This window comes from Desmodus rotundus, chromosome 9 (assembly GCF_022682495.2).
Source record: "Desmodus rotundus isolate HL8 chromosome 9, HLdesRot8A.1, whole genome shotgun sequence".
Classification (NCBI taxonomy): Eukaryota; Metazoa; Chordata; class Mammalia; order Chiroptera; family Phyllostomidae; genus Desmodus; species Desmodus rotundus.
This window is the reverse complement of record NC_071395.1, coordinates 57,959,510-57,984,828: the sequence shown is the minus strand read 5'-3', so window position 1 is coordinate 57,984,828 and position 25,319 is coordinate 57,959,510. Positions and strand designations below refer to the sequence as shown.

Sequence of the window (25,319 nt, the reverse complement as noted above, 5' to 3'; positions counted from 1 at the left end):
TAAAGGAAATAGACTTCCAGGAAGTCCAGGAAGCTCAGAGAGTCCCAAGGAAGTTGGACCCAAGGAGGAACACACTATGGCACATCACAATTACATTAGCCAAGATTAAGCAGAAGGAGAGAATCTTAGAAGCAGCAAGAGAAAAGCAGACAGTTACCTACAAAGGAGTGCCCGTAAGATTGTCAGCTGATTTCTCAAAAGAAACCTTGCAGGCAAGAAGGGGCTGGAAAGAAGTATTCGAAGTCATGAAAGGCAAGGACATACCTCCAAGATTCCTCTGTCTGGCAAAGCTATCATTTAGAATGGAAGGGCAGGTAAAATGCTTCCCAGATAAGGTCAAGTGAAAGGAGTTCATCATCACCAAGCCTTTATTATATGAAATGTTAAAGGGACTTATCTAAGAAAAATAAGATAAAAAATATGAACAGTAAAATGACAACAAACTCACAGTTATTAACAATTGAACCTAAAAAAAAAAAAAACAAACTAAGCAAACAACTAGAACAGGAATCACAGAAATGGAGATTACGTGGATGGTTATCAGCGCGGGGAGGAGGAGAGAAGGGGAAAAGGTACAGGGAATATGAAGCATAAATGGTAGGTAGAAAATAGACAAGGGGAGGTTAAGAATAGTATAGAAAATGTAGAACCGAAGAACTTATATGTATGACCCATGGACATGAACTAAAGGTGGGGCACGAGGGTGGGAAGGGGTGTGAAGGGTGGAGGGGAATAAAAGTGGGAAAATGGGACAACAGTAATAGCAAAATCAATAAAATATATTTTAAAAAAGTTTTAAAAGAATCTTAAGGTGTTCATTTGCCACCAAAGCAGCATTGCAAGAAATGTTAAAGAGACTGCTTTAAGAAGACAAAAATAGAGACAGAGAGGAGCATAGGTAAAAAGAAAAAATGACAATGAACAAGTACCTATCAATAATAACCTTAAATGTATATGGAATAAATGCTCTGATCATGCTGGTGTGGCTCAGTGGTTGAGTGCCAGCTTGCAAACCACAGAGTCACTGGTTTGTTTCTCAATTGGGGCACATGCCTGGGTTGCAGGCCAGGTCCCCAGTAGGGGACATGTGAGAAGCAACCACACATTTATGTTTCTCTCCCTATTTTTCTCCCTCTCTTCCCCTCTCTGTAAAAATAAATGAATAAAATCTTTATATATATATATATATATATATATATATATATATATATATATATATATATATATATATATACTGTCTACAAAAGACCCACCTCAGAATAAAAGATTTACACGGGCTGAAAATGAATGGATGATGGATAAAATGGGAATGAAAAAGAGCTGGATAGCAATACTTATGTCTGGGAAAGTAAACTTCAAAACAAAGGCCATAACGAGACAAAGAAGGTCACTACACAATACTAAAGGGATTGATCCAACAAGAGAATATAACCCTTGCAAACATTTATGCACCCAAGATAGGAGTATCTAAATGTGTACTGATAATCTTGGAAGACTTTAAAGAAGACATCAACAGGAATACACTCATAGTAGGGGACTGTAACATTCCACTTACATCAGTGGATAGAAGTTCCAGACAAAAACTAATCAAGGAAACAGTGACCTTAAACGATCACTAAATCAAATTAATTAAGTTGATATTTGTAGAACATTTCATCCCAAAGCAGCAGAATATACATTCTTCTCAAGTGCACATGGATCATTCTCAAAGATAGACCACATGGTAGGAAACAAAATAAGTATTAACAAATTCAAGAAGATTGAAATCATATCAAATATTTTCTTGTATCACAATGGCATGAAATTAGAAATCAACCTCAATACAGAAAATTCAAAAACATTCAAATACATAGAGGCTAAATAGCATGTTATTAAATAATGGGATATCAATGAGATCAAGGAGGAAATTAAAAATTACCTAGAAACAAATGAAAATAAACATACAACACCCCAAAATCTATGGGACACAACATGAGCATTTGTGAGAGAGAAGTTCATAGCATTACAGGCTTACCTCAGGAATAAGAAAAATATGAAATAAACAATCTCAGCCTACACCTAAGAGCACTAGAAAAAGAACAACAAAAAAAGCTCACAGTGAGTGGAAGGAAAGAAATAATCAAGATCCAAGAGGAAATAAATGACATAGAGAAAAAAGAAAACAATACAAAAGATCAATGAATCCAGTAGCTGGTTCATTGAAAAGATAAACAAAATCGATGATTTTTTTTTTATACCAGACTCATCAATAAAAAAACAAGAGTACCAAAATAAATAAAATCAGAAATGAAAGAGGAGAAGCAACAACAACTGACATCACAGAAATACAAAAGGTTGTGAGAAAATACTAGGAACAACTACATGCCAAGAAATTTGACAACCTGGGTGAAATTGATACATTTCTAGAAACATACAATCTTCCAAAACTAAATAAGGAAAAAGCAGAAAATCAGAATGGACTGGAAACAACTAATGAAACTGAAGCAGTAATCAAAAAACAAAAACAAAAACAAGCTCCCAGCAAACAGAAGTACTGGTCTGCCTGGCTTCATAGGCAAATTTTAACAAACATTCAAAGAACAACTAGTACCTATCCTCCTCAAACTTTTCCAAAAAATTCAAGAGGAGGAAACATTGCCAAGCTCTCTATGAGACAAGAATTATCCTAATTTCAAAACCATATAAAGACATAACAAATAAAGAAAATTATAGGCCAATATCCCTGATAAACATAAGTGCTAAATCCTCAACAAAATATTAGTAAACCAAACACAGTAATACATTAAAAGGATCATACACCATGATCAAGTTGGATTTATCCCAGGGAGGCAAAGTTGGTGGAATATCACAAATAAATAAATGTGATACCTCACATAAAAACTGAAAGATAAAAGTCTCATAATATATCAATAGATACAAAAAAAAGCATTTGTTAAAATTTATCACCCATTTATGAAAAAAACTCTCAGCAAAGTGGGAATGGAGGGAACATACCACAACATAATAAAGGCCATATATGAAAAACTACAGCCAAAATTATCCTCAATGGGCAAAAATGGAATGTGTTCCTTTAAGATCAGGAACAAGACAGGGATGTCTGCTTTTACCATTCTTATTCAACATAGTACTGGAAGTCCTAGTCACAACAATCAGACAAGAACAAGAAATAAAAGGCATGCAAATTGGAAAGGAGGAAGTAAAACTGCAATTATTCACAAGCAACATGATGTTAGAGATAGAAACCCCTATAAACTCCACCGAAAAACTACTAGACCTAATAAATGAATTTCACAAAATAGCAGGATACAAAATCAATACTCAGAAATTGATGGCATTTTTATCCACCAAGAATGAACTATTAGAAAGAGAAATTAAGAAAACAATCCCATTTATACAACAACAAAAAAATAAGGTATGTAAGAATAAATTTAACCAAGGAGGTATAAGATTTTTACTTGGAAAACTATAGGACACTGAAGGAAAAAAAAATCTAGAAATATACAAGCAAGTGAAAACATGTGTTGTGTTCATGGGTTGGAAGAATTAACATCATGAAAATGTCCATACTATCCAAAACAATCTATAGATTCAATGCAATCCCTAGGAAAATACCAATGGCCTATTTCACATATTAAGAACAAATATTTCAAAAATGTATATTGAACAAAAAGAAAACCTTGTATAGCTTCAACAATATTGAAAAAGAAAAACAAAGTTGGAGGGATCACAATACTTGATATCAAACTACACTACAAGTCCACTGTAATCAAAACAGCCTGGTACTGGCATAAAAACAGACATATAGATCAATGGAAGAGAAGAAAGAGCCTAGAAATAAACCCACCCCTTTATGGTCAATTAATATCTGACAAAGGTGGCAAGACCATACAATGGGGTAAAGGCAGTCTCTTCAGTCCAGTTAGGAAAACTGGAGTGGTACGTACAAAAAAAATTGAATACTATTTTGAAAAATTGAATGCTAACACTACACACCAGAATAAACTCAAAATGGATAAAAGATAAATATAAGTTGTGATGCCATAAAAATCATAGAGGAAAACATGGTAAAATTGCATATATCATGTAGCAATATTTTTGCAGATATATTTCTTAGGGCAAGGGAAACAAAGAAAAAAATGGCATTATGTCAAATTTAAAAGCTTTTGCTCAACCAAAGAAACCATCATTAAAATGAAAAGGGAATCTATTCTATGGGAGAACATATTTGCCAATGATACATCTGATAAGGGTTTAATTCCTAAAATATATACTTATATGACTCCACACCAGGAAGATAAAAAATCCAATTTAAAAATGAACAAAGGACTGAATAGGCACTGATCCAAGGAGAACATACAGAGGGCCCATAGACATATGAAGAAACTACTCAACATCACTAGCAGAGAGATGCAAATTAAAACCACAATGAGATATCATCTCACACCTGCCAGAATGGCCACCATCAATAAATCAACAAAACAAGTGCTGGCGAAGATGTGGAGAAAGGGGAACCCTTGTGAACTGTTGGTGGGAATGCAGATTGGTGCAGTCCCTGTGGAAAACAGTATGGAGTTCCCTCAAAAAATTAAAAATGGAACTACCTTTTGATTCAGTGACTCCACTTCTGGGAAAATATCCTTAGGATCCCAAAACAACAATTTAAAAGAATATATGCACCCCTATGTTCACGGTAGCTGTATTTACAATTACTAAGTTTGGAAACAGCATTAAGTACCCAACCAGTAGGTCAGTGGATTAAAAAACTGTGGTACATTTACACAATGGAATACTACTTGGCTGTGAAAAAGGAAATCTTCTTACCTTTTGTGACAGCTTAGATGGACCTAGAGATTATTATGCTAAGTGAAATAAGCCAGTCAGACAGAGAAAGACAAATACCATGTGATTTCACTTACATGTGGAATCTAGTGAACAAAATAAATTAACAAGCAAAATAGAATCAGAGGCATAGAAACATGGAACAGATTGACAGTTGTTGTTGTGGGGGTGGAGGGACTGGATGAAAGAAGGTGAAGGGATTAGCCAAAGAACATAGACACATAACTCATGGACAGGGACAATATTGTGTTGATGGCCTGAGGGAGGAGTGTGGGGGGACTGAGTGGAAGGGGGCAAAAGGGGAAAATTGGGACAACTATAATAGCATTAACAATAAAATATAATTTAAATTAAAAAGCATACCTACAAATAAATAATATAAAAACTGAAGAATAAAATATAAACAGTAGAAAGTGAAAAAAAACTATAAAACTAAATTTGTTGAGTGGCACTTAAAACGGAGGAGTATGTAACTCCAAGGGCCCATCCCTATGCATAAACACCAAAACAGTGAGCAAAAACAGTAAGAATTAACTGTCATACTGGGAAAATATTTACAGAAAGCAAGTGAACACTGCATCTAAAAAGGTCAATACATACAGACTCATGGACATGGACAACAGTGTGGTGATAGAGAGGTGGAGGGGGTATAAGAGGTATAAATGGTAATGGAAAATATAAAAATTAACATCTGTAAGACCCAATGCAATAGCATTTTGCTAATTTTCTGATAAGAAAGCAAAGGTAAGCACATTTGAAGAAGGGTCCATTGAAATTATTCAATCTAAGCAACAGAAAGAAAAAAAATAAAAATAAATAAAGAGATGATGACACTTAAAGAATATTTGATAAAATAAAGCTTAAAAATGTTCAAATTTAATAAAAAACATGAATCTACAGATCCAAAACTCAATGGACTTAAATAAGTATAAAAGCACAATAATGTAAATCAAAATGCTCTATAATCAAACTGTTAAAGGACAGACCAAGAGAAACCTACAAGCAGCAAGAGATAAAATGTTCATTGTATATAAGGAATACTTAATGCAATTAACAGCTGAATTAGCTGCCACATCCATGGGAACAAGAAGGCAGGTAATTCTACATCTGGTAACACTATTCTAAAAAAAAATTAAGATATTTTCAGATAAGCAAAAGCTGATGGAGTTGGTTGCTAGCAGATATATGCCTTACAAGATGGTGTATACAGGGTCCATCATTCAGAAATTAAAGAACACTAGACATCAACTCAGAACCATATAAAGAAAAATTGTAAAAAAATGCTTTTCTATATAATTTAGAAGTAAATGCATAAAGCAATATAATTTGTGAAAACAACAATGAAGGGGGATGAGTAGACTTAGAAAGGAGTGAAATTTCTGAATAACACTAAAACCAAAGTATCTTTTAAAATATAGGCTGTGCTACTGTTTAACTATAGGAAAGTCAACAAATCAGGAGACAAGTGCCATGGAAAAGGTCATGTGTCATATACACCAACTCCAAGGGGAAGGCTGTGCTGCCACAAGGAGCCACAGGAAAGCCCTGGAGTCACTTAGGTCCAATAAGCAAAGGGAAACACAGGCAAGAGGTTTGTTGTGGTTTCTATGACCAGAAAGGAATGAAGAAGAATAAGCATACTTAGACTTTATGAGTTTGGATAATTTTACATACTGGAAGGTGTCGGGGCTGTGACCTGTGTCTTGCCAATGTCCCTGGGTCTGACAGGCAGTGACCAGAATGGGAGTGCTCAATAAGGAGAGGGAGGAGTATGGGAATAGCTGGTTTCCATTTGAATGCTACTCCCCCAGGCAAGTTGTCTACTTTCTCTAGAAATTGACTAACCATCTAAACTATCTTATCCTGTTACAATAAAATAAACTTTAAAATTGTATAAACAAACACTGAAATTTTTACATATATGTGGAATTAACAACACACTCTACCATTGGTCAAAAAAGAAATAGTGAAAAATATTAGAAAAATATTTTCAGAGGAACAAAAAACTGTACCATACTCATGGATGCAGCACAAGCAGTACTTGGAGGAAAAAATTATAACTATAACTCTCTACATAAGAAAAACGAAAAATCTCATTAATAATGTAACATTTAATAATGTAACTAGAGAAAGATGAAAATAAACACAAAGATAGAGGAAGGAAGAAAATAAAGATTAGAGAAGAGATAAATGAAATAACATTAGCCAATAGAAAAAAATCAACAAACAGCACATAGTTTCTTTGAAAGGTCAGCAAAAATGACAAAACTTCAACTAGATTGACTAAGAAGAAATAAAATTCAAATTACAAAATCAAAAGTGAAAGTGGGACATCACTACCTACCTTGAACAAATAGAAATTATTATAAGAGAATACTATAAACAGTTGCACAACATCAGACAAGGTAACTTATGTGAAATAAACAAAATCTGAGAAAGACACAACTATTAAAACAGTTTCAAGGAAAAAAACCCAACAATCTGAATATGTTACTGAACAGCAAGTAGAGTCCTGCTGCCTGCCGCCACCATCTAGGCAAAACCCAGAAGCAAAGGTTTGGCCATAAAAAAAAAGGAGTCTTTATCCAAAAGCTACACAATTTTGGAATAACTGCTTTCCACAAGAATTAGTCACTTACAGCTTCAATCACTAAAGCCTATTACTTAAGGCTAAAGTCTTTAACACCTGAGTTCTATCATTCCCTGTGTTAGTTTTATGTTATTTCTATAGGAATTACTTACAAACTAAAACAACTGTAAGATCCAAAAGCTACACAATTTGGGGGGAATGATAGGATTCTGCCTCACAGCCTGTCCCCTCTAGAACATCCAAAGAAGAACAATCCTGCCATCTTCTGCCCGGCCAGCCCAACCCTAGGATGTACCCGGAGATCCTTCCCATCCAAAATACTGCCCATTGGGAAATGCAGGCAGCTGCAGCACAATCTTCCAAGCATCCATGAGGAAGAGAGCCTGGGAACCAGTCTCTGCCCTCCTTTTATTTTAAATATTCTGGCCCATAATTCCATGCATTCTGGAGGCATTCGGCATATCAGCCAATCCCATCCTAGGCTATTTACCAATGCCTTGGACAATCTCCTCTTGGGATCCCTCCCGACTCCTCCCCAGTGATCTGATCAGATCTCTCTGTATCAAATACACCTACAATAAGGAGACAATCAGTTAAAATTTTTTCAAGAAAGGAATGCCCAGTACCAGAGAGCATTATTGTGAATTCCACAATCATTTAAAGAATTAACACCAAACTTCTAAAACTATTCCAAAAAATAGAAGAGAAGGGATGACTTTCTAATTCATTCTGTGAGGTCATTATTTTTCTGGTATCAAAGTCGGACAAAGACATAGAAGAAAATAAATCAATAGATTTATTACCTTTATGAATATAGATGTGAATTTCTTGACAAAATTTTACCAAACAACCCTGCCTTGAATGAAAAGGATTATGCAACATGACCAATGATATTTATGCTAAGAATGCCAGGATGGTTCAACATACAAAAATCAGTGTAATATACCAGATTAATAGTATGAAAAAGAAAAAACCACATATTATCTCAATTAATGCAATAAAAATATTTTAGAAAATTCAACATGTTTTGACAATGAAAACACTTCAAAAACTAGGAATAGAAATAATTCCCCCAACATAATAAGAGAATTTATGAAAAACCCACAGCTAACATTATTCTAAATGTTAAAAACTGAAAGATGGAAGTAACCTAAGTGCCCATCAGCAAACGAGTGGACCCAAAAACTATGGTATATTTACACAATGGAATTCTACGCAGCAGAGAGAAAGAAGGAGCTTATACCCTTTGCAACAGCATGGATGGAGCTGGAGAGCATTATGCTAAGTGAAATAAGCCAGGCGGTGAGGGACAAATACCATATGATCTCACCTTTAACTGGAACATAATAAATAGAAGAAAAAAGCAAACAAAATATAACCAGAGACACTGAAGTTAAGAACAATCTAACAATAGTCAGGGGGGAGTGGGGAGGGGACAGTGAGCAGAGGGGATTATAGGAACTACTATAAAGGACACATGGACAAAATCAAGGGTGAGGGTGGAGGTTGGGGAGGGAGGGGGGTTGGGCTGGGGTGGGGTGGAGGGATGGGGAGAAAAGGCACACAACTGTAATTGAATAACAATAAAAAATTTAAAAAAAAAAACTGGGAGAACCAAGATGGTGGTGTAGGTAGACACACTGCGCCTCCTCGCACAACCAGAACTGACAGAAAATCGAACATCAAGGAAGTCTGACACCAAGTAGATAAAAAAGAAAAATACATCCAGACCGGAAGGAGGGGCGGAGACGGGCACCAGGGTGGGGCAGAGAGGACTCGCATGGCCAAGGCGGGACTGAGACTGGTGGAGTGTGGGAAGAACAGGGCAGGCAGTCTGACCACTAGCAGACCCTGCGGCCCCACATTTGCACACAGATAAACCGAGAGGGCCGGACTCAGAATGGCGGAGAAAGGGGCAGGCAGAGCGGCAGGTAGTACCCCGCGGCCCCACACTCACGCACAGATAAACTGGGACGAACAGTGGGGACCAAAGCAGACCACATAACCCAGGGCTCCAGCGCAGGGAAATAAAGCCTCAAACCTCTAATTGAAAGCGCCTGTGGGGGTTGGGGTGGCAGCAGGAGAGACTCCCAGCCTCACAGGAGAGGTTGTTGGAGAGACCCACAGGGGCCTAGAGTGTGGGGCCCACCCACTCGGGAACCAGCACCAGAGGGGCCCAATTTGATTGTGGGTAGTGGAGGGAGTGGCTGGAATCCGGTGGAGAGTGGAGCAGGCGCCACTGCTCCCTCTCGGCCCCTCCCACAAGTACAGCATCACAGCGCAGCAACCAGCGTTACCCCGCCCCGGTGAACACCTAAGGCTCTGCCCCTTTAAGTAACAGACATGTCAAGACAAAAAAAAAAAAAAAAATGGCCCAAATGACAGAACACTTCAAAGCTCCAGAAAAAATACAACTAAGCGAGGGAGAGATAACCAACCTATCGGATGCACAGTTCAAAACACTGGTTATTAAGACGCTCACAGAATTGGTTGAGTTTGTTCGAAAACTAGATGAAAAAATGAAGCCTATGCTAAGAGAAACAAAGGAAAATGTACAGGGAACCAATAGTGATGCGAAGGAAACTGGGACTCAAATCAATGGTGTGGACCAGAAGGAAGAAAGAAATATCCAACCAGAAAAGAATGAAGAAACAAGAATTCGGAAAAATGAGGAGAGGCCTAGGAACCTCCAGGACATCTTAAAATGTTCCAACATCTGAATTATAGGGGTGCCAGAAGGAGAAGAGGAAGAACAAAAAATTGAAAACTTATTTGAACAAATAATGAAGGAACACTTCCCCAGTCTGGCAAAGGAAATAGACTTCAAGGAAGTCCAGGAAGCTCAGAGAGTCCCAAAGAAGCTGGACCCAAGGAGGAACACACCAAGGCACATCATAATTACATTACCCAAGATTAAACGCAAGGACCTACATCCAAAATTACTGTATCCAGCAAAGCTATCATTTAGAATGGAAGGGCAGATAAGGTCAAGTTAAAGGAGTTCATCACCACCAAGCCATTATTATATGAAATGTTAAAGGGACTTATTTAAGAAAAAGAAGATCAAAAATATGAACAAGTAAAAATGACAGCAAACTCACAATTATTAACAAACACACCTAAAACAAAAACAAAAGAAAACTAAGCAAACAACTAGAACAGAAACAGAACCACAGAAATGGAGCTCACATGGAGGGTCATCAACAGGGGAGTGGGAGGGGGAGAGGGGGGGAAAGGTACAGAGAATAAGTAGCATAAATGATAGGTGGAAAATAGACAGGGGGAGGGTAAGAATAGTGTAGGAAATGTAGAAGCCAAAGAACTTATAAGTATGACCCATGGACATGAACTATAGGGGGGGAATGTGGGAGGGAGGGGGTGGGCAGGATGGAGTTGAGTGAAGGGGTGGAAATGGGACAACTGTAATAGCATAATCAATAAATTTATCAAAAAAACCCCCTGAAAGATGTCCTCTAAGATCAGTAAGATGATAAAGATGCCCACTTTCACCATTTCTGTTGAACATATATTGAATATAGCCAGAACAATTAGGCAAGGAAAAGTAATAAAAGTTGTTCAAAAGATAAGGAAGAAGTAAATCAACCCAATTCAAAGATCGCATGATTTTATATCTAGGAAATGCTAAAGAATCCACAAAAACTGTTAGAGCTAACAAAGAAATTCAGCAGACACTCTTGTAAACAAGGTGCTCCAAGTGGAGCATGTGGCCTGGCCCTGCCCCTGCTTGCTGCCCACAGCACCGCCATGCCCTACCTGCTGGGGCTCTGGCACCTCAGGACCAGCACCATCTACGTGCTATGCACCAGCCCCAATCTATTCTTTGTGCATACATTCAGAGAAACATGAATGGATGAAAACAGAAAATGGTATTGGAACACCATTTCCAATACCTGTGAAATGAGCAGTTTTTACAGGAAGCTTCAGGAGATGTTGTTTACTGTAGTCTGTCTGAAATCGGGACAAAACTGAACAAACAAAATGAGTTTGGAGCTTTGGAAAGTATGAAAGCTGCTCGTGAACCCTATTCTCCTATGTCAGGAGCAGTAACTGAGATTAATGAAGCTCTTGCAGAATATCAAGGACTTGTCAACAAATCTTGTTAGGCAGATGGCTAGCTACTCAGAATGATACTGAGTGCCCTTCAGAACCAGAAGAACTGATGAATAGAGGAGTATATGAGAAATGCCTAAAATCTATGGAGGAGTGGAAATGGGACCCCTCCTAAAGAAAGTAGTATGCAACAACTTAATCTAGCATAGTTGTATCAAATTAGTGGTGGATAAAAGATGTAAAGTAGCAACTTTTAGTGATACCAATGGAAAGAGAAACTACAACAATGCTGTTGGAAGAAAATACCCTTTAACTGTCTAATGATCACAGATTAAACACAATATACATCTTTCCCACAACATCCTATGATTTTTAGGCTAGGCTAAAGCTATAATATTTAGAATTTCTGAAATTATCTGTGGTAAAATCTAGTTATAAAAATTATGTAATTCGGGGATAACATTGTTATCTTAAACCTTATATAATATTGTTATTTGTTTACATCTGTCCCCGGATTTGGATCAAAATACTTAATGATCATTCCATTGTAAATAACTGGCAGTGTACAAAGTTTTTGTCAGTTGGTACAGTGTCAGATGATGAACAATACTATCTTAATTTAGCAATATATTCAGTTTGCTCATGTCATTTTTATATAATGAAGCAGCAGCCCTGCAGGAAAGTTTAATAATAAAACATTCAACTTCTTCATTAAAAACGAGAAAAATTCAGCAAGTTTCAGAAAGCTTTATTTTTATCACATGAAAATCAGTTCTGTATCTATATATAAACTGGCAGTAAGCAATCCACAAAAGTTCTAGCCCCATGATCAGACAAGAAGAAGAAATAAAAGGCATCCAAATTGGAAAGGAGGAAGTAAATCTGTCATTATTTGCAGATGACATGATAGTGTACATAGAAAACCCTATGGACTCCACCAAAAAAATATTCAATCTAATAAGTGAATTTGGCGAAACAGCAAGATTCAAAGTCAATATTCAGAAATTGAAGGCATTTTTGCACACAATGAAATATCAGAAACAGGAATTAGGAAAAAAATCCCATTTACTCTAGCAACAAGAAAAATAAAATACCTAGGAACAAACTTAACCAAGGAGGTAAAAGACCTGTACTCATAAAACTATAGCCCTGGCTGGTGTGGCTCAGTGGATTGAGTGCTGGCCTGAGAATCAAAGGGTCACAGATTCTATTCCCAGTCAGAGCACATGCCTGGGTTGTGGGCCAGGTCCCCAGTTGGGGGCGTGCGAGAGGCAACCACACAACGATTGTTTCTCTCCCTCTCTTTCTCCCTCCCTCCCCCTCTCTCTAAAAACAAATAAATAAAATCTTAAAGAAAAAGAGAAAACTATAGAACACTGAAGAAAGAAATTAAGGAAGACAAATAAATGGAAGCATACACCATGTTCATGGATTAGAAGAATTAACATCATTGAAATGTCCACACTACCCAAAGCAATCTATAAATTCAACACCATCTCCATAAAAATATCAATGACATTTTTCACAGATATAGAACAAAAATTTACGTGGAACCATAAATGACCCCAAATAGCCTCAGCAATCTTGAGAAAGAAGAGCAATGTAGGAGGGATCACAATACCTGATATCAAACTCTACTACAAGGCCACTGTAATCAAAACAGTCTGGTACTGGCATAAAAACAGGCACATAGACCAATAGAATAAAATAGAGAGCTCAGAAACAAACCCATGCCTCTATGGTCAACTAATATTTCACAAAGGGGACAAGAATGTAAAATGGAGTAAAAATAGCCTCTTCAATAAAATGGTGTTGGGAGATCTGGACAAGTACATGCAACAAACGAAACTAGACTACCAACTGACAACATACACCAAAATAAACTCAAGATGGATAAAAGACTTAAATATAAGACGTGACACCATAAAAGTCCTAGAGGAGAACATAGGCAAGAAAATTTCAGATATTCCACACATCAATATTTTCACTGATATGTCCCCTAGAGCAAGAGATATAAAGGGAAGAATAAACAAATGGAACTCCATCAAATTAAAAAGCTTCTGCATGGCTAAAGAAGATGTCAACCCAATGAAAAGGGAACCAACCATATGGGAAAACATATTTGCCAATGATACCTTGGACAAGGGTTTGATCTCCAAAATATATAAAGCACTCATATGACTTAACACCAGGAAGACAAACAATGCAATTAAAAAATGGACAAAGCGGAAAAATGGAGACAACTGTACTTGAACAATGACAAAAATTAAAATTTTTTAAAATAAAAATAAAAAATAAAAAATGGACAAAGGACCTGAATAGACACTTCTCCAAAGAGGACATACAGACAGCCAAACGGCAAATGAAAAGATGCTCAATGTCACTAATATCAGAGAAATGCAAATAGAAACCACAATGAGATAACATCTCATCTCTGTCAGAATGACTATCATCCATAAATAAACAAACAACAAGTGCTGGTGAGGATGTGGAGAAAGCGAACCCTAGTGCACTGTTGGTGGGAATGCAGACTAGTGCAGCCACTGTGGAAAACAGTATGGAATTTCCTCAGAAAACTAAAAATGGAACTGCCTTTTGATCCAGTGATCCCACTGCTGGGATTATACCCTAAGAACCCTGAAACACCAATCCGTAAGAACCTATGCACCCCACTATTCATGGCAGCATTGTTCACAATAGTCAAGTACTGGAAATAGCCCAAGTGCCCATCAGTAAATGAATGGATTAAAAAATTGTGCTAAATTTCACAACGGAATACTGATCGTGGACACCGGCCCACAGTATCCTTGGCATTATGGATGAGATGAGACAAATTCACACGGACTACAGAAGTCCTGTAGAAGAAAAGGGATGACACAGCAGCTGTCTCAGTGAAAGAGACATCCCTTGCCTGGACAGGCTTTGATTGCTTTTCTGTGCACATTACATTGAGGATGGTCGTTTACTATGCACAGGTTTGCTTTAGGTGATTACCTTTTACAGAAAACAAAGGAGAAGATGTTGCTAATTACATCAAAAAAGGATATTTGCAAATGTAAAGGGAAAAGTGGTTGAACTAGTTACACTCGTCCTTGGGAGGTTTAGCATAGGATTTAGGAAGTTACTTTAAAGATATGCGGTAAACATCTGCTGCCTCAAATCAGGGTGAGGGAGTTTTAGTAAAAAGCAAGTCTCAAAGCAGCCTAGGTACAATGCAGGCCTAATTCCCCATGGGAGAACCTATCCATGGGCATGGGTCCTGTGTCCAGAACCTTGCTCCCCACTGGCCTTTCCAAGTGGAGGCTGGGCTACATTTCCCATGCCACGCAGAATGGTCTCCAATAGAATACTGCACAGCAGAAGGAAAGAAGGAACTCCTACCCTTCAGGACAGCATGAATGAAACTGGAAGGCATTAGGCTAAGTGAAATAAGCCAGGTGGTGAAAGACAAATACCATATGATCTCACCTATAAATGAAACCTAGTCAAGAAAACAAACAAATGAGCAAAATATAACCAGACACATGGAAATAGAGAACAAACTGACAGTGACCAGTGGGGAGGAGGAAGGGTGATAACAGGGGAAAGCAAGGGAAGGGGCAAATCAAGGACTTGTGTAGAGGACTCATGGGCATGGACAACAGGGTGGGGATTGACTGTGCAGGGTAGGCAGGGCAGGGGAGAACAACAGGGAAAAATGTGGAAAAACTGTAATTGAACAACAATTAAAAAAAAAAGAGATGTTCAGTCCTCAGTGGTGTGGCTCCATGAATTGAGTGCCGGCCTGCAAACCAAAAGGTCACTGGCTCAATTCCCAGTCAGGGCACGTGCCTGGGTTGCAGGCAAGGTCACCAGCAGGGGGCACCTTAGAAGCAACCATACATTGATATTTCTCTCCCTCTCTTTCTCCCTCCTTTCCCCTCTCTCTAAAGGTAAATAAATAAAATCTTTTTTTAAAAGATGCTCAAAAAACAAAAAGAAAACAATTTCATTTTTGAGTGTCCAAAAGAATAAAATACCTAAAAATAAATTTTACCAAAGATAAGAAAAACTTGTACCCTGCAACCTACAAACCTTTGCTGAAAGAAATTTTAAAGGACATAAATCAGTGGAAAGACATCCCATGTTAACGGATTGGAAGACTTACTAATGTTAGGATGGCAATCCTATGTAAATTTGAAACACATTCAATGCAATTCCTGTTAAAATTTCAATGGTCATCTTGCATAAACAGAAAAGCTGAACCTCAATTTTTAAAGAAGTCTTTTATTTATTTATTTTTAGAAAGAGGACAAGGGAGGGAAAAAGAGAGGGAGAGAAACATCGACTTGTAAGAGAAACATTGATCGGTTGCCTCTTGTAGGTGCCCCAACCAGGGACTGGGCCTGTGCCCCAAGCATGTGCCCTAATTAGGAATCAAACTAGGGACATTTTACTTTGTGGGATGATGTGGGCATGGCAGCCAGGGTTGAACCTCAATTTTAAGAGGACTCTGGAGCATTAACAATATTTTTTAAAAATAATAACATTGGAGGACACTTCAAATCTTACTACAAATCTATGTATCCAAAACAATGTGATGTATGTATATGGAGGCATAGCCAAATGGTAAACAGAAGTAGAGAAAAAAGATTTTGATTTATATTTTATTTAACTCAATGTATTGAATCTATTATCATTTCAACATGTTGTGAATATAAAATTATGAGTGAGTTCTTTTACATTTTTTAAATGCAAAGCCTTTGAAATCTTGCAGCACATTTCAGTTTGAAGTTGCCACATTTCAGGGACTCAATGGCCCCATGCACCTAAAAGCTCCCAGGCGAGGTAACCCAGAATCACGTGACCTCACCTCCTTTTGCCCTTCAGATGATCCCAAACGTTTGCTCTCCTTTGCTGAAACCCAGCTAAGAAAGAAAGCACTTGTTTATACTTTCACATTCTTTTGCACATTTTATAAGCACCTACTATACATTCATTCCTTTTATAAATACTTAATGCATTGACTTCATGTGAATTACTAGTGTTACAAGAAAAAATAAGGTGCCAACTTTAACCTCGGGTGGGAAAGGCACAAAAATAACGAAACATTGCAATGCAGGGAGCACTTGCCAGATGTGTCCTTGGTATCATCTCCAGTCAACATGGGGCAGAGAAGTGTTTCTGGGGAGAAAATGTTACAGAACAGACCAGGGGAGAGAGGGTGAACGATATACTATTACCAAAAGGACCCTCCTTTCGCTCTGGGGGTCCCCCCCACCTACTAGGTTTGCCTTGCCCGCAGCCCGAGGAAAGACATCTCTCAATGCCAGAGACTGGTGAAAAGGAAAGGAATTATTTATTTAAAAGTTATACAGACTTAGAGTAATGACTTAATGTCTTCATTAAAATACTAAAGTCGTTTAGAATACCCACAGATGCACACAGTCCTTCCTTCTCCCTCTGCCCAGTCTGGGGTACCGTATCTCAGGAAAAGAAGTAGAAGTCCATGATTCAGGCTCCCATCAGCTCTGTCACCGCCAAGGGGTCCCCACTCTGACAAAGCTTCGTGGTCCTCTCTCCCTTCTCTGCCAAAGCCTCAAGGTTCTCTCTGGTCTCTTCTCCCGCAAAACCTTGTGGTCCTCTCTCGGGTATGGCTGCCACACCTGGCTTTAAATCCCAGCGCCAGTCTTCCTCTGCAGCCCCATTTCCGACTCCTCTTACAATCAATTACACCTGCCAGCATTCCCGTATTCTTCCAGCTTTACTGGGCTGCCATAGTAAGTCTGGGCAGGTGTGGCCCCATGGCATAGAGCCAGCCTTCTCCAAGCTCTCACACAGGCTCTGTAACCAGGGGGAGTTGCCTCCCAGTTACATCTTGGGTGAAAGTCACTCCCATCCCCCTTGCTCAAAGCATGGCCACAGCTGTTTAACATATCTATGAAACCAGTTAAAGGTTATGGATGTGTTAAATGACCATGCCAGGTGAAAGGTTTTCTTAAGCTCCGCAGAGGTATAAAAGCCAATCAGCCACAAAAATAGGCAGTACAGAGCTTTATTCGGGGTTTGCATTCCTGGACAAAATTCTTCAGTCCACAATGGGGGCCAGAGAAGTCCAGGCCTCCAGGAATATGGTGGGTGCTTTATACACCAAAATTCTGATTGGCTCCCCTCGAGGGCTAGGGATTGGTCTCCTGGAACAAAGCCACGAAACATCATTGGTGGTTACAGATATCCCCACCCATCCCAGGATAAGGGGCGGGCTTAGGTTGCCAGGGGGATATCCCCGCCCACCCTGACATTCCAACCTTTGACAGGATAAGGGGTGCCATGTTCCATCTGGATACTTCCGGATGTCAGGGGATGTAGAAGGGAGGGGCTAGAGGTCGGCTGTTTCTGGTTTGTCAGGGAGGGGCGAGTAGGTTGGGGCCTGAAGGAACATTTGATTGAAGGCAACTCAGGGAGGCTTCATGGAGTCTTTCCTGTAGAAATCTCAGGAAACGGGCCAAGCATTAATAGTATGCAGATTATTATGAATGGCCCTAGGACCGGGGCCAGGGTGGTAAAGAGTAGGGAACGCCACCATGGGGTTATTGCTTCTAGAGTGTCTGGGTCTCCATGTAATTTGTCCCTGAGGTTTTGTAGGGTATTAATATTCTCTCCCACTACACCGCTTTCATTCACATAGAAGCAGCACTGTTCCTGCAGGAAGAGGCATGTTCCCCCTTTTTCTGCTGTTAGTAGGTCTAGGGCTCTGTGGTTCTGGAGGGCAACCTGGGCTACTGAAGTTATCTGTCTCTGCAAGGATGTGAGGGAGGTGGCAGAGGCATCCAGGGCCTGTTCTAACTCAGCCCGTAGTTGACGAGTGGTCTGGATACTGTGTGCTAACCCAGCGCTGCCTATTCCAGCTGCTGCCAGGGTTGTGGTGAAAGTCAGGCCTACCAGCATGGGCAGGAAGACGGCTCATTTTTCTCTATGCCTGGTGAGTTTATCCCTGAGCTCTCCTTCTCCGTAATGCAGAAGCTGGAAGCAGGGGAAGGCAGAGGAGGAGTTGATGGTCTGCAGCAGCGTTCCATTGCACCAGAACAAAGCACCTGGGGGACTGGTGGTGGTTCCCGATACCTGCACAGTCCGGTTGCAGGAGGAGGTGCTTGCGGTAGTATAACATACTGGGGGGCTGTCCATTAGGTTTTGAAAGAGAGGCACATCTTTTAGGAGAAAAGGTGTTACGGAGTTTGTGACATTGAGAGGAGTTGATATAGGAATGGCGGCAATTGGTGATTGGTCCAGATAAGCACAGAGAAAACAGTTGCTAATATTACCAATATGAGTAATGTTGAATATTTGGATACCTTGATTGATAAGGGATAACCAAGAGAAGGGAGTGGCCTGTTGTTCATTTTGTCGGATTAGTGTCTGATGGGAGTGTTCCTGGTCTAGGATGGTGTCAGCCAGTACCGTTTTGTTAATTGGTACCAGAACTAGGGTTCGGTATATTTCTAGGGTGCTCTGAGGGTACGAATAGGCAAGGCTTTGGTACAGTTTACCTTTTACCCCTTTCTCCCACCTGCCATCCCATGGATCAGGGATGGTAAACCGCCATGGTTGGAGGGTGCTCCACTCCCGGTATTTACAAGAGTAATAGGGGCATCCCCCTTAGGTATCTGGCCGTTGTCTGCATCTCTCCTCCATTTGTTCATAAAGGAGACAGAGGGCATGCCGCCTGCATGGGACCGTCCATCCATCTAATCCCCTAAACTGAGATTTTGGTGCGACTAGGGTGACTGGTGCAGAACACCCTGAGGCAGGGCATGCGAATGAGGTAACAGGATGGGAAACAGGCGTCCCCCTTGAGATGTATATCTCACGAGCAAAGAATTTCCAGGTATATTTCTGTTGTAGTCTAGGAGGGGTCTCTGACAGGCATAGGTGAACGAGAAGGAGGAGAAGGAGGATCTTTAGAGACTTCATCGAGGGAACCCGGTATTCCAGTAAAGCGGACTCGGGTGTCTCCTATGAGCCGCGCTGACCAATTTTCTGAGGCAGGGGCCAGTTTAAGGTGGGAGAGGTGGACCCACGTTGACTGACCTAATAATTTTGCAGCTGTGGGGGTGGTTAGAATAACAATATGGGGGGGCCTGTCCACTTGGGCTGGAGCAGTCCAGGTCGGAGCTCTTTGAGTAATACCTGATCCCCAGGCTGTAGGAGAGGGGCCGGGCCTGTTTCCAGACACCCCCCTACTGGAGGAAGAACTCTGTCAGCGTGTTCATGGAGAAGATGCCAGAGGAGAGAGAGAGAGGGCAGATAGGATGCCAGAGGGCGGGTATGTACAGGCAGGTTATGGTTAATAAGGAAAGGGCGGCCGTACAGAAGTTCGAAGGGGCTAAGTCCCGTTGGCTCCCATGGGGCTGCCCATATTTGAGTGAGGGCTAGAGGGAGCAGAGAGGGCCAGGAATTTCTAGTTTCTAGGGTAAAGTTTGGTTAGGTGGGTTTTTAAGATGACGTTAGCCCATTCTACTTTACCAGAAGACTGAGGATGATAAGGAATGTGCAGCTTCCAGGTTATGCCGAGGGAGATGGAGACGTGCTGGACGATTTGGGAGGTGAAGCCCGGGCTGTTGTCCGACTGGATAGAGGGCAGTCCAAACCTTGGGATAATGTGGTTAAGGAGGAAGTCAGCTACTGTATCCGCTGTTTCTCTTGTCGTGGGGTGGGCTTCAATCCAACCTGAAAATGTGTCGACAAAAGTTAAAAGGTAGCGGAATTTTTTATGGGGAGGCATGTGTGTGAAGTCAAACTGCCAATCCTGTCCTGGGAGGTGTCCGCATAGTTGATGGCCCCGGACTTGAGGCTTCATTCTCCCCTGGGCAGATGTCTTGGAGCAGGTGGCACATTTAGAATGGTCCTCCTCGATAGTTTGGGAAAGAGTAGGATGAGTAAACAAGGGGTCTAGAAACTTCAGCAGAGCTTTTGGACCAATGTGTAGAGATTGGTGTATTTCAGAGAGAAGTATAGTGGCCTGTTCTTGGGGCAGGGCTATTTCCCTTTGAGGAAGATCCACCCTTCATGTCCTGGGTGCCCACCCTGCTGGAGGAGGGTGGAGTACTCCTGGGGAGAGTAGGCTGGGTGAATATCAGTGGTCAGAAAGAGGATAGGGTGTGGAGGGGGCATGTGTGGTGAGTTCTTGAGCTGCAGCATCTGCCCGGGCATTGCTGTGGGAAACAGGGTCCCGTGAGGCCTGGTGACCCTTACAGTGGACCACCACTATGGCAGAGGTCAGGTCTGTGGCCTGGAGAAGTTTGGCAATGAGGGAGGCATTGACAACAGGTGAACCTTTGGCAGAGAGGAAGCCCCCTTCCTTCCACAAGGCAGAGTGGCTGTGAACAATTAGGAAAGTGTACTTGGAGACTGTGTAGATGGTAACCTTCTTACCCCGGACTAGGGTAAGTGCCTGGGTGAGGGCTATGAGTTCAGCTTTCTGAGAGGTGGTACCTTCAGGGAGCTTATTAGCTTCAAGGGTTACAACCGCATAAGCTGCCCGTCTTCGGCCATCAGCTCTGAGCGCCGAACTTCCATCTACAAACAGAGTGAGATCTGCCTCGGGGAGAGGCTTGTCAGATATACGGTCTAGAGGTTGACTAAGGAAGTCTAGTACTTCTGGGCAAGAGTGGGCAGGTTCCATGTCTGTAGTGGGGGTTGGGAGTAGGGTAGCTGGGCTGAGGCGCAGTGAGAGCCAGAGAGACAGGGCCGTCCCCTTGATGAACAGGAGGTGAAATTCCTGTAGACGAGAAGGGCTTAGAAGAGAGAGAGCTTGATGGGATAGCAGGTCCATAAGGTGATGAGAGGAAAATACGGTAACAGGTTGGCATAGAGTGAGTTTGAGGGCTTCCTTCCCGAGTTCTGCCATGCTCCCCAATGCCCGGAGGCACGGCTGCCATCCACGTAGGGTAGGGTCAAGCTGTTTCGACAAGTAGGCTACTGGGCGGTATGTGGGGCCCACCGGTTGGGCCGAGACTCCAACTGCAATGCCCTGCCTCTCGTCTGTGAATTGATGGAAGGAAGAGAGGGATTGGGGAGACTGAGGGAGGGGGCCTGTAACAAAGTGTCCCACAGGACGGTAAAGGCTTTTCGCACCAGCTTGGGCGATGTGAGGGGGCCTGCAGGAGTGTCCTTGGCTGCTTCATACAGTGGTTTGGCAAGTAGGGCAAAGTTGGGGACCCAACGTCTGAAAAATCCAACTAGTCCTAAAAAAGAGAGAATTTGATCACCTGTTGTTGGTGGTTGGAGATTACAGAGGAGTTGAGTGCGGTCTGCTGTAAGGCTGCACGAGGTAGGGGAGAGAGAGAGACCTAGGTAGGTGACTTGCTGGCTTGATAGCCAAGCCTTGTCAGGAGAAACTCGGTATCCTTTTTGGGCAAGGAAGTTAAGGAGAGTTGCTGTATGTTGTCTGGAACCTTGTAAAGTGGGGCTGCAGAGGAGGAGGTCATCTACATATTGGAGGACTTTGCTAGAGCCTAGGTCACAGGAGGCTAAGTCTCGAGCTAGAGCCTGACCAGATAGGTGGGGGCTATCTCTGAACACTTGCGGCAAGACTGTCCACGTGAGTTGCTGTGACAGAGCAGTGTCGGGGTCTGTCCATGTGAAGGCGAAAAGGAGGACTCTGGATGTAAAGGGATAGTGAAGAAGGCGTCTTTGAGGTCTAGAACCGAGAAGTGGGTCGTATTAGGAGGAATGTGAGAGAGAATAGTATAGGGGTTAGGGACTACTGGGTGAATAGGGATGACTGCATCGTTGATGAGCCTAAGGTCCTGGACCAGGCGATAGGCTCTGGATGGGTTTTTTTGACCGGGAGTATGGGAGTGTTGCACAGAGAATTGACTGGGATAAGAAGCTTCTGGTCTAAGAGGTGAGTAATGATGGGCTGTAATCCTTTTAGGTTTGCATGGGAGATAGGGAATCGGGGTTGAGTGGGAAAACATCAGGCTGTTTTAGACGGATGACGACCAGGGGATGATGGGAAGCTATGGTTGGGGTAGAAGTGTCCCATACTTGTGGGTTGAGGAGGGAAGGGGAAATAGGTGGAGCTGGAGGACGAGTTCGATTTTCTAACAGTGGAAGGATAAGGGAGGAGGAAGGGGTAGGGTTTCTGGTGACCTGGAGAGTGGCGCCTAGCAGTTGGAGAACGTCCCTTCCTAGAAGCAGGATAAGGCAGGAGGGTATGACAAGGAATGAATGGGAAAAGGGAAAGCCGTCCAGACTGCAGTTAAGCAGAGGGGTTCACCACGGGAGAGATGGGGTCCCTTCAACCCCCATGACCGAGATCTGGGAAGGAGTAAGAGTTCCTGAAAAAGATGGTAAAACAGAGTAGGTAGCCCCCGCGTCCACCAGGAAAGGGATGGACTTACCCGCTACCTGCAGTGTTACCCTGGGCTCGGTGAGGGTGATGGGGGTCCTCGAGTCCGGGCCACTTCAGTTGTCTAGGAGTCTGAGAAGTTCCTGTGCGGCCAGGGAAGAGTCCGCACCTTGATTGGCTAGTCCCCTGTATGGAGGCTCCGGGGGGACGAGCCTCTAAGGGGACAGGCATCCCTCCAGTGGCCAAGCTGTCAGCACTCGGGGCAGGGCTTCATTAGTGGCTGAGGTTGAGGACACTGGTGGGCCCAATGTCCTTCTTTGCCACACTTGAAACAGGCCCCCGGTGGGGTGTTCTTCAGCCCAGACTTAGGCTTTGCCCCCAGGCCGGTGTTTGCTGCCGGCTGCAGGGCGGCTAGCATGGCTTGGGTCTGCAGGACCACCTTTTGCTGTAGGCGTGCCTGGAGGGCAGCCTCAGCCTCTGCTTTCCGATTATTGAAAACCTTGAATGCCATATTTACCAGATCTCGGATGGGGGTTTGAGGGCCATCCTTGGCCTTTTTAAATTTTCTTCTAATGTCTGGGGCCAACTGAGAGATGAAGTGAGTAGCTAAGACAGTGGCCCCAGCGTTAGAAGCCGGGTCAAGGCAGGTATGGAGCACCATTGCCTTGGTTAGTCTGTTGAGAAATAGGGCCGGATTTTCTCCGGGGCCTTGAGTGACTTCTCTAAGTTTATTGTAATTGACTGCCTTCTGGGCTGACTGGTGCATACCTGCTATCAGGCATTCGACCATCTGGTTGCGGTGCCTCCGGCCCATCTGTCCTACCTGGTAGTTCCAGCCTGGTTCCACCTCTGGCACAGCTTCAGCCCCTACTGGCATGAGGGGATTGGTGGCGTGGGTTTGGTCTGCATGAGCCCTAGCTGCAGTCTGAATGTGGTCGCGCTTGTCCGGGGTCACGGTGGAAGTTAAAATGATATGCAGGTCATGCCATGTGAGGTCATAAGCCTGGACTAGGTATTGGAACTCTTTGATAAAATTGGTAGGGTTAGTGGAGAAAGAGCCTAGGCGTTTCTCAATTGAAGAGAGGTCAGTTAGTGAGAAGGGGACATGGACCCGAACGACACCCTCTGCTCCTGCCACTTCCCAGAGGGGACAAATATGGGAGTCTAGGGGCTCTAGATTCAGGGGAGAGCGGGTGTGTGAGCTGACTGGGGAGGAAAGGTCTTCAGAGGGAGGGGAAGAATTCGGCTGAGAAGGGAGGGCTGGGGCTGGATCTGGCTGAGTGGGAAGGGCCTGGTCTGGATCTGGCTGAGAGGGAAGGGCCTGGTCTGGATCTGGCTGAGAGGGAAGGGCCTGGTCTGGATCTGGCTGAGAGGGAAGGGCCTAGTCTGGATCTGGCTGACATGGGAGGGTCTGGTCTGCAATAGTCCTTGGAGGGAGCTGATAATGAGGAGGGGGAGGAGGCGGAGGAGAAGCAAGATCTTCAAGGGAATCAGAAAAGGAGGAGGGGGTTTCTGGGGCAGTTGGCTTAGAGGGCCTTACGGGTTCAGAGTTCCCTCAGGCCAGAAGAACTTGAGTGGTGGAGCATTGGGCACACAGATCAGGGTGGGAGTGCAAGGCCCAAAAGCCCTGAATGTATGGGACCTCAGATCATTTGCCAGTCTGTCTGCAAAAATTATCTAGGTCAGTAAGGGTAGTGAAATCAAAAGTACCTTCAGGAGGCCAGGTTTCGCGATTGTCGAGCTGATATAACAGCCAGGCTGTAGTGGATAGAAAAATCAGCCATTTTCACTTGAGGCCAGGATCAATAGCTGGCAAATTTTTCAGGAGGCACCCTAGAGGTGACTTAGGGTCTGGTTTGGACTCATGCCCCTCCACTCCTGGTCCCGTGAGGATCAGCAAGTGGGAATCGGCATCCCGAACCCAAGTTGCTGATCCAGTCAGGTAAAAATGAGGGTCTAGGCTCAGGGACGTCTTCTCTGGTACCTAGCGCCTCTCAGCGGGGGGAGAGCAGTCTCTCCAGGAAGCAGCGCTGCGGTTTGGTCAGAGAGCAGCCTCTCCCAGCAGACGGGGGCCCGGAATCAGTGTTTGGGGACCAGAAACGTAAGGGCAAAGGCACTTACCCTGGTTCTTAGTCCGGACTGGTGGGGTAGCCGCGAGGTCTCCTCGGGGGGGGGGGGGGGGGGGGGGGGTAGGGAAAGGAGTGGTCTTCAGCAGGCAACAACTCCTCCCGGGTTTCAGCACCAAATGAAAGGCTTTCTTAAGCTCCACCGAGGAATAAAAGCCGATCAGCCACAAAAATAGGCAGTACAGAGCTTTATTTGGGGTTTGTGTTCCTGGACGAAATTCTTTGGTCCACAATGGGGGCCAGAGACTTCCCGGCCAGCCAGGAATAAGGCAGGCACTTTATACACCAAAATTCTGATTGGCTCCCCTTGAGGGCTAGGGATTGGTCTCCTGGAACAAAGCCACGATCCATCATTGGTGGT

General features: G+C 42.7%; 1 protein-coding gene across 1 annotated transcript in view; it reads right to left on the bottom strand.

Moving 5' to 3' along the window:
• Positions 1–22,909, bottom strand: part of LOC112304974 (olfactory receptor 2M2-like) — a 41,734-nt gene extending 18,825 nt beyond the window's left edge. Inside the window, exons 1-3 of the mRNA XM_053911033.1 lie at positions 22,885–22,909; positions 20,972–21,055; positions 20,003–20,206 (exon numbers count right to left, since the gene is read on the bottom strand). The gene's annotated coding sequence lies outside the window, so the exon portion shown is untranslated. The remainder of the gene's footprint in view (positions 1–20,002; positions 20,207–20,971; positions 21,056–22,884) is intronic.
• Positions 22,910–25,319: the final 2,410 nt, after the last annotated feature.